Here is a 13,126-nt window from a genome sequence, read left to right as displayed (position 1 = left end):
CTAAGTATTAATTACAGTAGTATGCAATTAAATAATTATATTATTAACTAGATTTGAATTAGATAATTACATGTAGCAAAAAATCACGATTGTTTGGTATAATGGTTGATATTATCTAAATTAATCTTGCTTATTATTTTGATAGCCAGAGAGTACGTAGTCTGGCGAACATACTAGTTTCTTTATTTTTTGTAAAGGGTATTTATTATATTTCGAAGTAGATCCCATATAGATTTGGGAAAGCAATTCCAATCCTAAAGGTGGAAAAAGAGGGTACGATTGATTGACTACCCATTGTACCATTGGCACCAGCTTCAAAGTAATCAGTAGATAGAAAATATTATAATGATTTCTTCTGCTTATTAGTTTCCTGCATAAGTTTGTGTTTTTGGAGTCGGTAGTGTTATGTTTTTTAATTATTTATTATATAACTAGCATAAATATTGTTTAAATAATATAAATCATTCCGTTCCCACTGCAAAAGGTATTATAAAGGTATATATTTCAAATAATATTAAGAAACAAACTGAACAAAAAAAAATCATCAAAATCGGAGCTGTTTCTGAGCAGGTCGAGGGTAAATGCTCTATTGATTATTAAGTGAAATTTATTTTTGATGGTGTATTGCTGTGGGTTGCCTAACAGGACGCAGAAGAAGACGCCTAGAAGCGCAATTGTGCATCTCTTGCAACTAGGGTTGCCAACATTTTTTTAGAAAAATATAGTATTTTTCAGATTTAACTATAAACGAATATATAGTACGCATTTAATACTATATATAGCCGTCCGCCCTTTGACCTACTTAAGAGTGTGCAATATGTAATTTGGTGGTTACAAATGGTTCTGGATCTCAGATTCTGGTAAAGTTAGGAGCCTTATATTTGGATAAATGATATTTCAAAGTGTTAGCTTCGTTATGACTATACAAAATACACAATTTGTAAAACGTTTCTCGATAGTTTATTTTTTTGAAAAATCTCAGGAAAAGCAAACTTATTTTATTAAATTTTTGTTTTGTATAGAAAATTAGGTATATATCTTGAACATGGCCATTTTGTTTTTCGTTATGTTGTTTAATTTACTTGCAATTAGGTAAAAATGGTTTTGGCGCTCACGTCATAAAATTTGCGTCGCGCGTCAACGCTCCGTGCTTTTCACTCACGTGAAAGTCATAATTCGGCGTCTCGCTTGCGCTTCGAATTTTATCCATATCGTACCGACACGCTGCGCGCTCTTAAACCGGCCCTATCGTAAAATTCGTTCTTTGCGAGCCCCTAGGCCGGGAGTTGAATAGCGATGTTCCGCGCGCACGACTTCATATAGGTACGCGCAGTCCTTTCCCTCCCGTCGCTCGCATATCACGGGAGTGTTATCAACGAACTTGCCACATAGACGTAGTCAAGTCCCCACTAAGTCTAGTAATGGGGATGATGACTAGGTTTGAATATATTGATTTTTATGATACATTCGGGTAAATAAGGTCAATGTTAACTCATTTATACATAAAAAGCAAAGATTGACTGGATAAATTTCAAAATTTATTAAAAATCTTTTATCATAATTAGATGAAAATTCATACAGTTTTAGCTTCATTACATTAAATGCGACATTTTTATAATGTCGCATTTAATGTAATGAAGCTAAAACTGTATGTAATTTATTATATAAACTATAAACATAAACGCAGAAATAACAATGATATTAGTAATTTTGTTTAAACGCCCATACAAATCTAACGATCATTAATTGCCTACGACGTCATAAGTTCTTACCATTTTGTATGGGGCGTCTTTCAGGGATCCGCGGCAGCGCCGCAAATCTGACCCTTTAAATCCCTGTAACTCCGAAAGTAATGATCGCAGATACCCTGTTACTTTTACAAAGTTGCTTTACTATTAGCATTCTCTTAATTTATATACAATTTAAAAAACTGTCATCATCCCTATACTACATTATCCGTTCCATTCGCGAAAACCGCCACTCGAAGTGTAGTTCGTGATTTATTTATAATTGTATTATTACCCGCCAGCCCTGACCTCTGCTTCTTGTAATGTAATCAATCGACAGTTAATAAATTAATGCTATTAACTTAATTATAGTCTTATTATGGTGTTGGCGTAATTGGTCCACCATTACACGTTAACTTCTAGAAAATTAGGCTCCGTGTACAATGGTTGGTATGTTTTAAGACGAAATGACGCGCACCGAAATCTCTTGAGCAGTGGTTGCTTAATTAAATTAATTACTACACAATTAACTTTGATCGTGTAATTAAGCCTCAAGAGCTCAACGGTTGACTGAATTCCGAAATGTCTGAAGTTCGATTCCGTTCCGTGTATTTGGATTCATTCCATCCATGACATAAATCGGGTAATATAAGAAAAAGGAAAGTAGGTAATGTCCATAAATAATCCCTAAATAATTAAAAATTCACCAGACTAAAGATGAAGATCAGAAATGGGTGACTAGAAAAAAGGTGGAATGTTCTTCACATAAAGATATTTGTCATGAAAATCTGTTTCTGGCATTTAAAACTGAGATTTTAGAAGAAGACATGGCGTGTTAACAGTATTTACATCCATACTTATTAATAAAATTGAAGTGTCTGTTTGATTTCAAAATAACTTTGTTTTGTCAAGTGCTTACGTAATCAAGTTTTTTAAAATTATTGTCTGTCTGTTTATCCTGAATATCTGGAACAGCTTAACCGATTTTAATAGTACTTTGTCTGGTAGATAGAGGAGGGTGTGTAGTAACATATAGACTACTTTTTATCCCAAAAAAATACATTGTTCCCGCATGATTTATTAAAAACAGATTTCACGCGTACGAAGTAGCGGGCATCCGCCAGTCAATAATATAGTACATGCTAATGTTATAAAGAGGAAAGTTTGTTTGTTTGCATTGCATAGGCGCCGAAACTACTGAAACGATTTGAAAAATTCTTTCACTGCTGGGAAGCTACACTATCCCCGAGTATAGGCTATATTAGCTATATAAGCTAAAGGCTATATTTTAACCCCGTATTCTTATGATAGATAATAAAAAGAAAACAAATCTCAGTTGATATAATAGGTCATAACATAATGACTGCGTGCTCGCCAATGCGCTAGAATGTACATAAATTGTGTTCACAGCTTGTCCTATTATAGCCGGAGAGCCAGCGACAGACAGACCTTCGTCATTCTATAAAAGCTGAAAGTTTGTCGGCTCATGCACCTACTATAGATAAGTACCGTAACCAACTATGGAGTTTGGACCGTAGTGGCTTTGGGAGATAGCAGGTTTCAAGGATCCAGACCCTCAACCACCTAAGTATAAAGTATAATTGTTTTATATTTTTATCGGCATAATATTAGAAATGACATCCCCATTCGCCAGACACTTGGCTTCATGGCAACCCTTCGCTAGAGATCTTTAAAGTATCAAAATAAATAGTGTTTTCGAAGGGTTGCCATGAAGCTAAGTGACTGGCGACTGGGAATATAATTTCTCATATATTGCCGAGGAAAACATTAAAAAAATTACATAAGTTATACTTAGACAGTTGAGTGTCTGGATCCTTAAAACCTGCTACCTCCCAAAGCTACCACGGTTCAAACTCCATAATTGGTTACCGTACTAGTTATGGTGAGCAGACAAATTTTCAGCTTTTATAAAATGACGAAGATCTAGGGTTCACGGGCTCTTAGACTATTAGGTAAGTACATACATTATAATTATTATTCAACATTTATAGCTGACTACAGGTTAATTGGAGAGTATTTATTACAATCATCTGTGTACAGAGTGACAGGACAGTTCAAAGAGAATAGTGCAGCCCATGCAATCTCAGTGGTCCAGCTGTAACTACAGAGGTTCCGGGTTCGAGTCCTGAGTCAGGCTTTGAAATTGTAAGCAGAAAAAAATCTAAGTAGCAGTCACGGAGGTGGTGATTTAACAAAATATAAAACATATTTTTTTTAAATTGCACAATTAAAAAAAGCAAATGCTGTGCTTATTAATAGAAGACGGCCTCCGTGGTATGCGTGGTGGATTTACAAAACGGAGGTCCTGGGTTCGATCCCCGGCTGGGCAGATAGAGATTTTCTTAATCTGTCCAGGTCTGGCTGGTGGGAGGCTTCGGCCGTGACTAGTTACCACCCTACCGGCAAAGACGCCAAGCGATTTAGCGTTCCGGTACGATGCCGTGTAGAAACCGAAAGGGGTGTGGATTTTCATCCTCCTCCTAACAAGTTAGACTTCCATCTTAGACTGCATCATCACTTACCATCAGGTGAGATTGTAGTCAAGGGCTAACTTGTAATGAATAAAAAATAAAAAGACGGGTACCTAAGTCCGTTGATGTGACACGTACGAGTACATATAAACATGGGTTATAAATGCAACTAAGTTACCGGATTAGTTTATAAAGTCAAAAATTACAAGATATTGAAATTAAATAAACGTCAAAAATATCGTCCACGTTTCCTTTTGAATTACAGGAAAATTACTTAATATATGTATTTTTTTTATTGCGGTCGTTGAACTTAGTTGCAGCCTTCACACTTCATTGTGATGTCACTTATTTCGGATGTCAGACAGGACATACAATTGAATATAGGTGCCAGGTAAAATAATTTATAAGTTTAATTAATCTATATCTATAGTTTTTGTTTTTATAACGCACATACAGACAGACAAAAATTTTACTGATTGCAGGCACCAGTATCGATCACTAATCACCCCCCTCATTTATTTTGGAAATATATTTCATGTACAGAATTGATCTGTCTACCAACATTAATTTAACTTACCAGACTAAGTTAATATGGTCTACTGTTGTAAAACCTTTCATATATTTTCACCACTGGTAGTAGCTTGCAACACAATAATATTTACTGTTATGTAGCTTTAATGTAATATAACAAATGAAGCGATATAACAAACGAAGCGATATAACAATTGTAACACTTCACTTGACGTGCGTCGACACCGGCGGGTTTTCCCGCGTTAATGACTTGGCCGAGTCGTCGTACGAATCCTAATTACGGCACGATAACGTGGGCGTTGATAATGCAACTTCCTTTGCACTCGAACTTTATCAAATTGTGTCCATAAAAATGTTGATGTGCGTAACTGATATGATGGGTCGAAGATACACACTGGGCAAATACCGATGGAAAAATATGAAATTATCTCTTATTCGGGAATATCATATCATAGTTCGAAGAGCCGATGGACGCTGGGGTCCCAAAGTGCTGGAATGGCGACCCCGCACTAGTAAGCGCAGTGTTGGCCGACCCCCAACCAGGTGGACTGACGACATCAAGCGAGTCGCAGGGATTCGCTGGATGCAGGTGGCTCAGTATCGTGATGTTTGGAAGTCCTTACAAAAGGCCTATGTCCTGCAGTGGACGTTTATCGGCTGATATGATGATGATGATGATGATCTCTTATTGGAGTTTACTCATCAAGGATCAATTTTTTATACCCGGTATGAAAAAACTATGGGCAGAGAAATTCGATGAACGAATGACAGCGTTACTTTTATGTGCGCAACCTATTCTGCACACCTTTCATCTTTAACAGAGGGCCTAGTGGCAGTTTGATACTGTGACGATCACGATACCGTAAACGCGAATTTCTAAGGAATTAAAACAGCGCCATCTAGTGGTACTACTGAACAACTGTTTCAATTCCATATAAATTCGCGTTTACGTTAACGCAATAGTAACAGTATGAAAACATTGAAAACTTCCACTAGGCACACAGTTCGACGTTTGGTTGGGCGAACGCGCCTGTTCCTGTCTGTCTGTCTGTCTGTTGCCTGTCACTTTGAAATCTTATATTATTTAAAAAGTGTTTTTTGTGACAAGCCTGAGAAAATTGAAAACAGCAAACCAAGACACCAGAAAATACAAGGAGTACAATCCCCGTGGAAACTAAGAGAACTTACGGTCACCGAGGTCAATTACTGGTTCTTTTCATTTCCTTATCCCTCTAGATTTCTAAAATCTTCTAGGAATGTAGCAAATATACTGCTAATAACGCACGACTACATACTAGTCACATAATATCAGAGGGCCTAGTGGCAGTTTGATACTGTTACTATCGCGTTAACGTAAACGCGAATTTCTAAGGAATTGAAACTACACCATCTATTGGCACTATTGCACAACTGTTTTAATTCCATATAAATTCGCGTTTACGTTAACGCGATAGTAACAGTATGAAAACATTGAAAACTTCCACTAGGCAGACTGGGCACAACTTTTTCACTAGCAGCTTGTCTTTAACTTTTTCATATCAATGTGCATTGCTCGGTGACGTAATATCGTTTATAAATAATTTGACAGATAAGATGTTGGTAATCCATCACGCCACGCTGGTGGTAACATAATCAATTTGTCAATAATTGGATTATATTTTTAACTGCATTACATCAGATCTAGTAAAATAAAAGATAATATTAATTAAATTAATATTATTGATGAATAACCTAACCTAACCTATCCCTACCGCCAAATAGAATCGATGCCAAATAGAATAGGTTATATCCATCGATCGTTATATCGAGCTGTCCTATTTCCTCTTTTGGTATATAACAACCCATCAAAATAAAAAAAAAATCAATTGACAAAATGTCATCCATATACTATGATACAAATTACAAATGTCATCTGGTGCTTACGGTGGATATCATATAGTATGTAGATGACACTTTGTTGTCCACTTCAATAGGTTGATAATAAAGACCAAAATAGTGAATAGGCCAGCTGGTTTAACACATAGGCATTCTATGCCGGAAAAGTCCATGATATCCGCGGGAAAAATATAATTTTACATGAATTTGTGTGCTAGTAACTTAACTTTTCTCGCTATTCTGAGTGCCTACTGAGAGTTTTCAATGTTTTCATACTGTGACGCGTAAACGTTAACGCGACACTACTGCGCCACTAGATTGTGCTCAATTCCTTAGAAATTCGCGTTTGCCATTACGCGATCGTCACAGTAAATCCCACTAAGCACTAGGGCCTAGTGGCAGTTTGATACTGTTACTATCGCGTTAACGTAAACGCGAATTTTTAAGGAATTGAAACAGCACCATCTAGTGGCACTACTGTACAACTGTTTCAATTCCATATAAATTCGCGTTTACGTTTACGCGATCGTCACAGTATGAAATCATTGAAAATTCCCACTACGCAATAGACGTTTTCCAAGTCACCAAGTCACAAGGAAGTTTGATACATTCAAACTTTATCAAGTGAGATCACAAATATGCGTTGATTTGTCAATAACTAAAAATAATGACTTTTCATATTTAATGCGATTAAATAAGGTTTTCTTTTCGGTCATTAATTAATTATTTTCCTCATTCGATATTGAAAATAATTATATGGAATTTAAAAAAAAACAAGGAAACTCGTGTCGTTATGATTCGTGTCTGAATCACAAAGAGATGACTAACTTAATTATGTTAGTCCATTAATAGCAGTCATTCATGATTCATTTCACTATATGCTGCAATAATAATTATATTATGCGTAATTATAAACTCTTGTAAGTTTAGGGAATATATTACTAGGTATATTACTAGCAGACTTCGTCCGCGCTTGCTTTTGAACCCCCTTAATCCGACCCTGTCGCAAAATCCTTTCTTAGCAGACGTCATTATGTCGAAAAAAAAAACGGCTTTGAAATGCAAATGAACCGAGAAGTCTGAATTTTTGATAAAACATGGGAGGGGCCTAGAAAAGCTAAATTTCGAATTCTCGACTAAGATTTTCGTATTCAGTTTTTTAAAATAGCTCGGTTCTCCGTTGAGATATAAAAAATTTTAATATAATATATTTTGTTTGATTGTTTTGAAATTATATATTTTAGATAATAGGTATATTTATTACAAATATCCCGAAAATTTTGGTTTCTTTTATGTACCTATTAATTAGTTAATATTGACTTAATTTTCCTAAGTGTCAAACAAGAAAATCAATATATCTAAAGGTGCCTCTTAAATATACTTTTGATGTCAACGTGCATAGATGTCAGGATAATTTTTGATTGCTTAATTGCAAGAAATATTGCAACAAATCCAATCTACCGCACAAGAGTTGCAGAGTTATTTACTCACGGTGTATTTACGCGTTAACTTATCTTCGCATCTGTAATTGCATTGTGCAACTGATGACTGTCGTTTTTAGCAATTTTAGTAGCCGACTTCAAAAAAATTTCATTCGTCCTGTATGTATGTAAGCATGTTTGTAATATACGCGTTTCATAAAATGCCTTTCGATAAAACATTTCATAATATCTTCAATGTACAGAATTTAACCTGTTATAGTTTTATTATAAGTACTTATCAGTGGCGAAGTGTCAGCGAGTCGGCGAGAACAGGCCGATTCCCGCCGGGTTTCCTTTTAAAAATCCATATATACATATCCATGAATATGTATGGATGTATAAGAAGCCGTAGCTTGTATTATGCGGTATGCTTTTTATGACGGCTTAACTTCGTCAAAATTCCATTCTTCGCCACTGGTACTTTATTATAGATTTATGTATGTATTTATTTATTACACCTTAATACCTAATACCTATGGTTCCGAGACTTGGTCGCTAACTATGGGCCTCATAAGAAGGCTCAGAGTCACACAGCGGGCGATGGAACGAGCTATGTTAGGAGTATCTCTGCGTGATCGAATCAGAAATGAGGAGATCCGCAGAAGAACCAAAGTCACCGACATAGCTCAACGAGTTGCGAAGCTGAAGTGGCAATGGGCGGGGCACATAGTGCGAAGAGCCGATGGACGTTGGGGTCCCAAAGTGCTGGAATGGCGACCCCGCACTAGTAAGCGCAGTGTTGGCCGACCCCCCACCAGGTGGACTGACGACATCAAGCGAGTCGCAGGGATTCGCTGGATGCAGGCGGCTCAGTATCGTGATGTTTGGAAGTCCCTACAAAAGGCCTATGTCCTGCAGTGGACGTCCATCGGCTGATATGATGATGATGATGATGAATACCTAATAGTTGGTAACTAAACCATTACGTATGTTAAGATTTGACGTATTTTAATAGATAATATATACGAAATTGAGATTCGTATTTGATATAGAATCTCAATTTCGTATATATTATCTATACTGACAACCTTTCGTATATATCATACATTAGGTAGATGACATTATTTGGTTGATTTGATATTTATTATTAGGTTGAATGTTTGTTAATATAATAGTTTAGTCGCATAGTAAAACAATAAAATTTATTTAAACATAACACTTAAATATTGTCGAGTTTTTTTTAAATATTTATTTTAAAGAGCTGGTCCATTTTGGACTATACCGCTCCGTAAGGCCGCCTTTGTTATTTATACTAATCGTATAATTTAATCTAAATTTAATAAATTTTCTTACTTTTTGTTTGTTTAGAAAAAACTATATATACATAAATATGTACCTAATGTAAGTAACCACAATATTAAGCACATTGTCAGTGGTGTAATTAAATTTGGATCATTTTTTGAGGTGATTTTGTTGGCACGTAATGTTAAGAATTGTTAGGGAACTAAATCTAGTTGACGATACTTTGATTGATGTACATATAAATATAGCTTAGAATAGATTTACTGTTAAGCCGTGATAGCCCAGTGGATATGACTAATGCCTCCGATTCCGGAGGGTGTGGGTTCGAATCCGGTCCGGGGCATGCACCTCCAACTTTTCAGTTGTGTGCATTTTAAGAAATTAAATATCACGTGTCTCAATCGGTGAAGGAAAACATCGTGAGGAAACCTGCATACCAGAGAATTATCTTAATTCTCTGCGTATGTGAAGTCTGCCAATCCGCATTGGGCCAGCGTGGTGGACTATTGGCCTAATTCCTCTCATTCTGAGAGGAGACTCGAGCTCAGCAGTGAGCCGAATATGGGTTGAGGTATTATAGTTATAATTGCAATTATTGTATATGTTAAATAAGAATACAGATGCAGACTATCTGATTGTATTAAGCATTAATTCTTCTTTTCTTTTACTATGTATTTGTTTAACCATTGTATACTATAATGCTGTACTACTTTAATAATAACTATCTCGTTCTAATGTATATTTACTTTGCTATTCTAACAGTATTGTCATCTCACTCTTTATTGTATCACTATCTCATTTGTACATGTAACTCTGTCTCCTTTGTGTTTTACTATTACTGCAATAAAGATAAGGGAATAATTCACACACTTCACTCCCGAAGCCTGAAGCGATCGCACCTCTACTTAACAAGATATACGTGTTTTATTTACGCGTCAATCCCTGTGGTGTGGACTCTCCAAAATCCTCCACACGTAACATATCTATAGTATAAAATAATCGTTGTTACTTATCATAAACCTGACATTTCACTCGCGCGGTTGCGAACATCAAGTTATAAATTACGTACACACAAGGCACGCATTAATTTGTCGCTGAATCTATAATTAATTATAATGATTGGGCTGTGAAAGTCGGTTGCAATATTATTTACGATATAAGCGTAATGAAAGATGCGAGTGGTTGTAATAAGTTGTTTATTTTATGACGCCCTTTTTTATTTATTAATTGTTACATAGGTCCCTTGATAGATAATGGTCCCTGTGTCACGGACATGTAGTCCGTGCCCTGTTTTTTTACCGACTTCTAAAAAGAAGGAGGTTTTACGTTCGGCTGTATGTACCTACTCAATAACTTTAATTTTAAGTTTTCGAACAAATATGATCACCATTCCACTGATATTATAAACGCGAGTTTGTATGGATGTTTGTTACTCTTAAACCGCAACTACTGAATTTAGCTGAAATTAATTAATAAAAATAAATAGACATAAATTTTACTCTGCGTTAGCACATCGGCTGCTTTCCTTCCCGGAAAAAAACACGGTTCCAGCGGGATATGTGAAAAACTGAAGTCCACGCGGACGAAGTCGCAGGCGTCCGCTAGTTATCTAATAATATTATTACATGCAGTGGCGTGCACTTCTTAGATACAAAAACGCACTGCCTACCCTGAATAGTCATTAGGAACCTGCATTGGAGAAGGATTTTCTATTTTGTTACTATATTGTACGTATAGTGCATACCCTAGTTAACACTTTATAAACTGATTGTCTGATGTTTCGAAAGTGCTTCTAAATAAGCCTTATTGAAATTAATGAACTTGAGAATTTTAAACAAAAAAGTTGATCATCTCACCGAGATGAAACTATTCACGAAAAGTTAACTTGTTAGTAATCATGTGTAAAAAATGTTCTACGGATCCCTGACTACTACCTTATTGTTGAATAAAAACGACTCATTCGGTAGACTATTGTATTAACTGTAGGAGTGCACTTTATAGATGCGAAAATGCAATGCCTACGCATTAACCGATGCACTGCTTGCAACAGTTGATATCGTGCGTTTCTACATTTGTCATTATACATAAGTCGCAGTGGCGAAGGATGGAATTTTGATGAAGGTAAGCCGTCCCAAAGAGAAAGAAATTCATATAGCGTGATACAAATTCCGGTTTCTCATATATCTACATACAGTATACAACAATGAATATGCATGGATTTTTAAAGGTAACCCGGCGGGAATAAGCTTGCACGAACTCTTCGCTGCTGATAAGTAGTGTTTTTATCTGAAAGTCGCAAATTTTGAAGACTTTTTAAAGGAAAGAAAGAATAAACGGCTTTTTATTAGTCAGGGTAATAATTCAAAAACGCACTCCTAAAAAAAGTGCATTAAAACACCACCACGCAAAAAGTCACAAAAAGATTACGTTATTTGATTAGACCTAATTACATTCTGACCGTAATTAACTCGCGCGTATCCCTTTGTTTTATTACTACAACAAACAAACATAACTTTCATACCGCAAAAGTAAATGTCCTGCGAAATTGAAACTTATTCACATGTCAATAAGAGTTATTAATCGATTTCACAAGTTATAAGTGATGTAACGTAGATGTCTTAGGTCGAGATAAGTTGCCATGTTATTAGGGCGTAATTTCCGATGTAAATTATAGCGATTTGTTAATTTTATACTCGGTCGCGTCATACGATGACGGTGAATAGCTTACATGTTTATATTCAGTAGGCCATTACTTAGTCTTGATACTTAGGCCAATAGGAAATACTTTTAGGTATGGGTGTACTCTTCTATAATAAGATCCCCAAGACTGTGATGGACCTGCCAATGCATAGTTTTAAGCAATGTGTTAAAAAACATTTGCTTAGTCGAGGTTACTACACCATCGATGAGTTCCTTAATTTGTATGATTATGATTTATTATTGTATGATTTTTTTTTTAAAAGAGCAACTGTTGAGTTTCTTGCCGGTTTCTTCTCAGCAGAATTTGCCTTCCGAACCCGTGGTAGAATCATTACAAATAGTCAACTGGCGTATCAAAAGTGATTGTATACTGAGCCTACTTGAAATAAATGAATTTATGATTTTTTTTTTATTCTCTACAAGTTAGTCCTTGACTACAATCTCAACTGATGGTACGTGATGATGCAATATAAGATGGAAGCGGGCTAACTTGTTAGGAGTAGGATTAAATCCACACTCCTTTCGGTTTCTACATCGTACCGGGACGCTAAATCGCTTGTCGGTAGGGTGGTAACTAGCCACGGCCAAAGCCTCCCACCAGCCAAAACCTTCCTATTCATCGTCATCATCATCAACAGCTGATGGCCGAAACATCACGGTTTCGAGAAGCCAACATCCAGCGGCTCCCACCCGCTTGATATTGGTCCATCTAGTGGGGGGTCGACCAACACTGCGCTAGTGCGGGGTCGCCATTCCAGCACCTTGGGATCCAAACATGGACTCTACTATGTGCCCTGCCCACATCAGCTTCGCGACTTGCTGAGTTATGTCAGTGACTTTGGTTCTTCTGCGGATCTCCTCATTTCTGATTCTACAAAAGGCGCATGTCCTGCAGTGGACGTCCATCGGGTTATATGATGTGACGATGAAATTAATAACAAGAACACCCGTATTTATTGTATGCCATAATGCGAAAATCACAATGTCAAATGAGCAATATCCATCCACAAAGGGTTTTTATAGCGTATGACATTTTGTTGCATAAACACTTTAATGTCTTGGAACGCGACATTTTGGT

The 13,126-nt window shown here is 36.3% G+C and overlaps 1 protein-coding gene across 3 annotated transcripts in view; it reads right to left on the bottom strand.

Annotated features, from left to right (window-relative positions):
• Window positions 1-13,126, bottom strand: part of LOC112054675 (homeobox protein aristaless) — a 116,446-nt gene that overhangs the window by 15,601 nt on the left and 87,719 nt on the right. The window contains exon 1 of one of the 3 annotated variants that reach the window (XM_052891262.1): window positions 4,797-4,950. The exons of the other annotated variants lie outside the window; for them this stretch is intronic. The gene's annotated coding sequence lies outside the window, so the exon portion shown is untranslated. Of the gene's footprint in view, window positions 1-4,796; window positions 4,951-13,126 lie in introns of those variants that run through there. 3 annotated transcript variants of the gene reach the window in all.

Source organism: Bicyclus anynana, chromosome 3, assembly GCF_947172395.1.
Source record: "Bicyclus anynana chromosome 3, ilBicAnyn1.1, whole genome shotgun sequence".
NCBI classification, from domain to species: Eukaryota; Metazoa; Arthropoda; class Insecta; order Lepidoptera; family Nymphalidae; genus Bicyclus; species Bicyclus anynana.
This window is presented reverse-complemented; position numbering and strand designations above follow the sequence as displayed.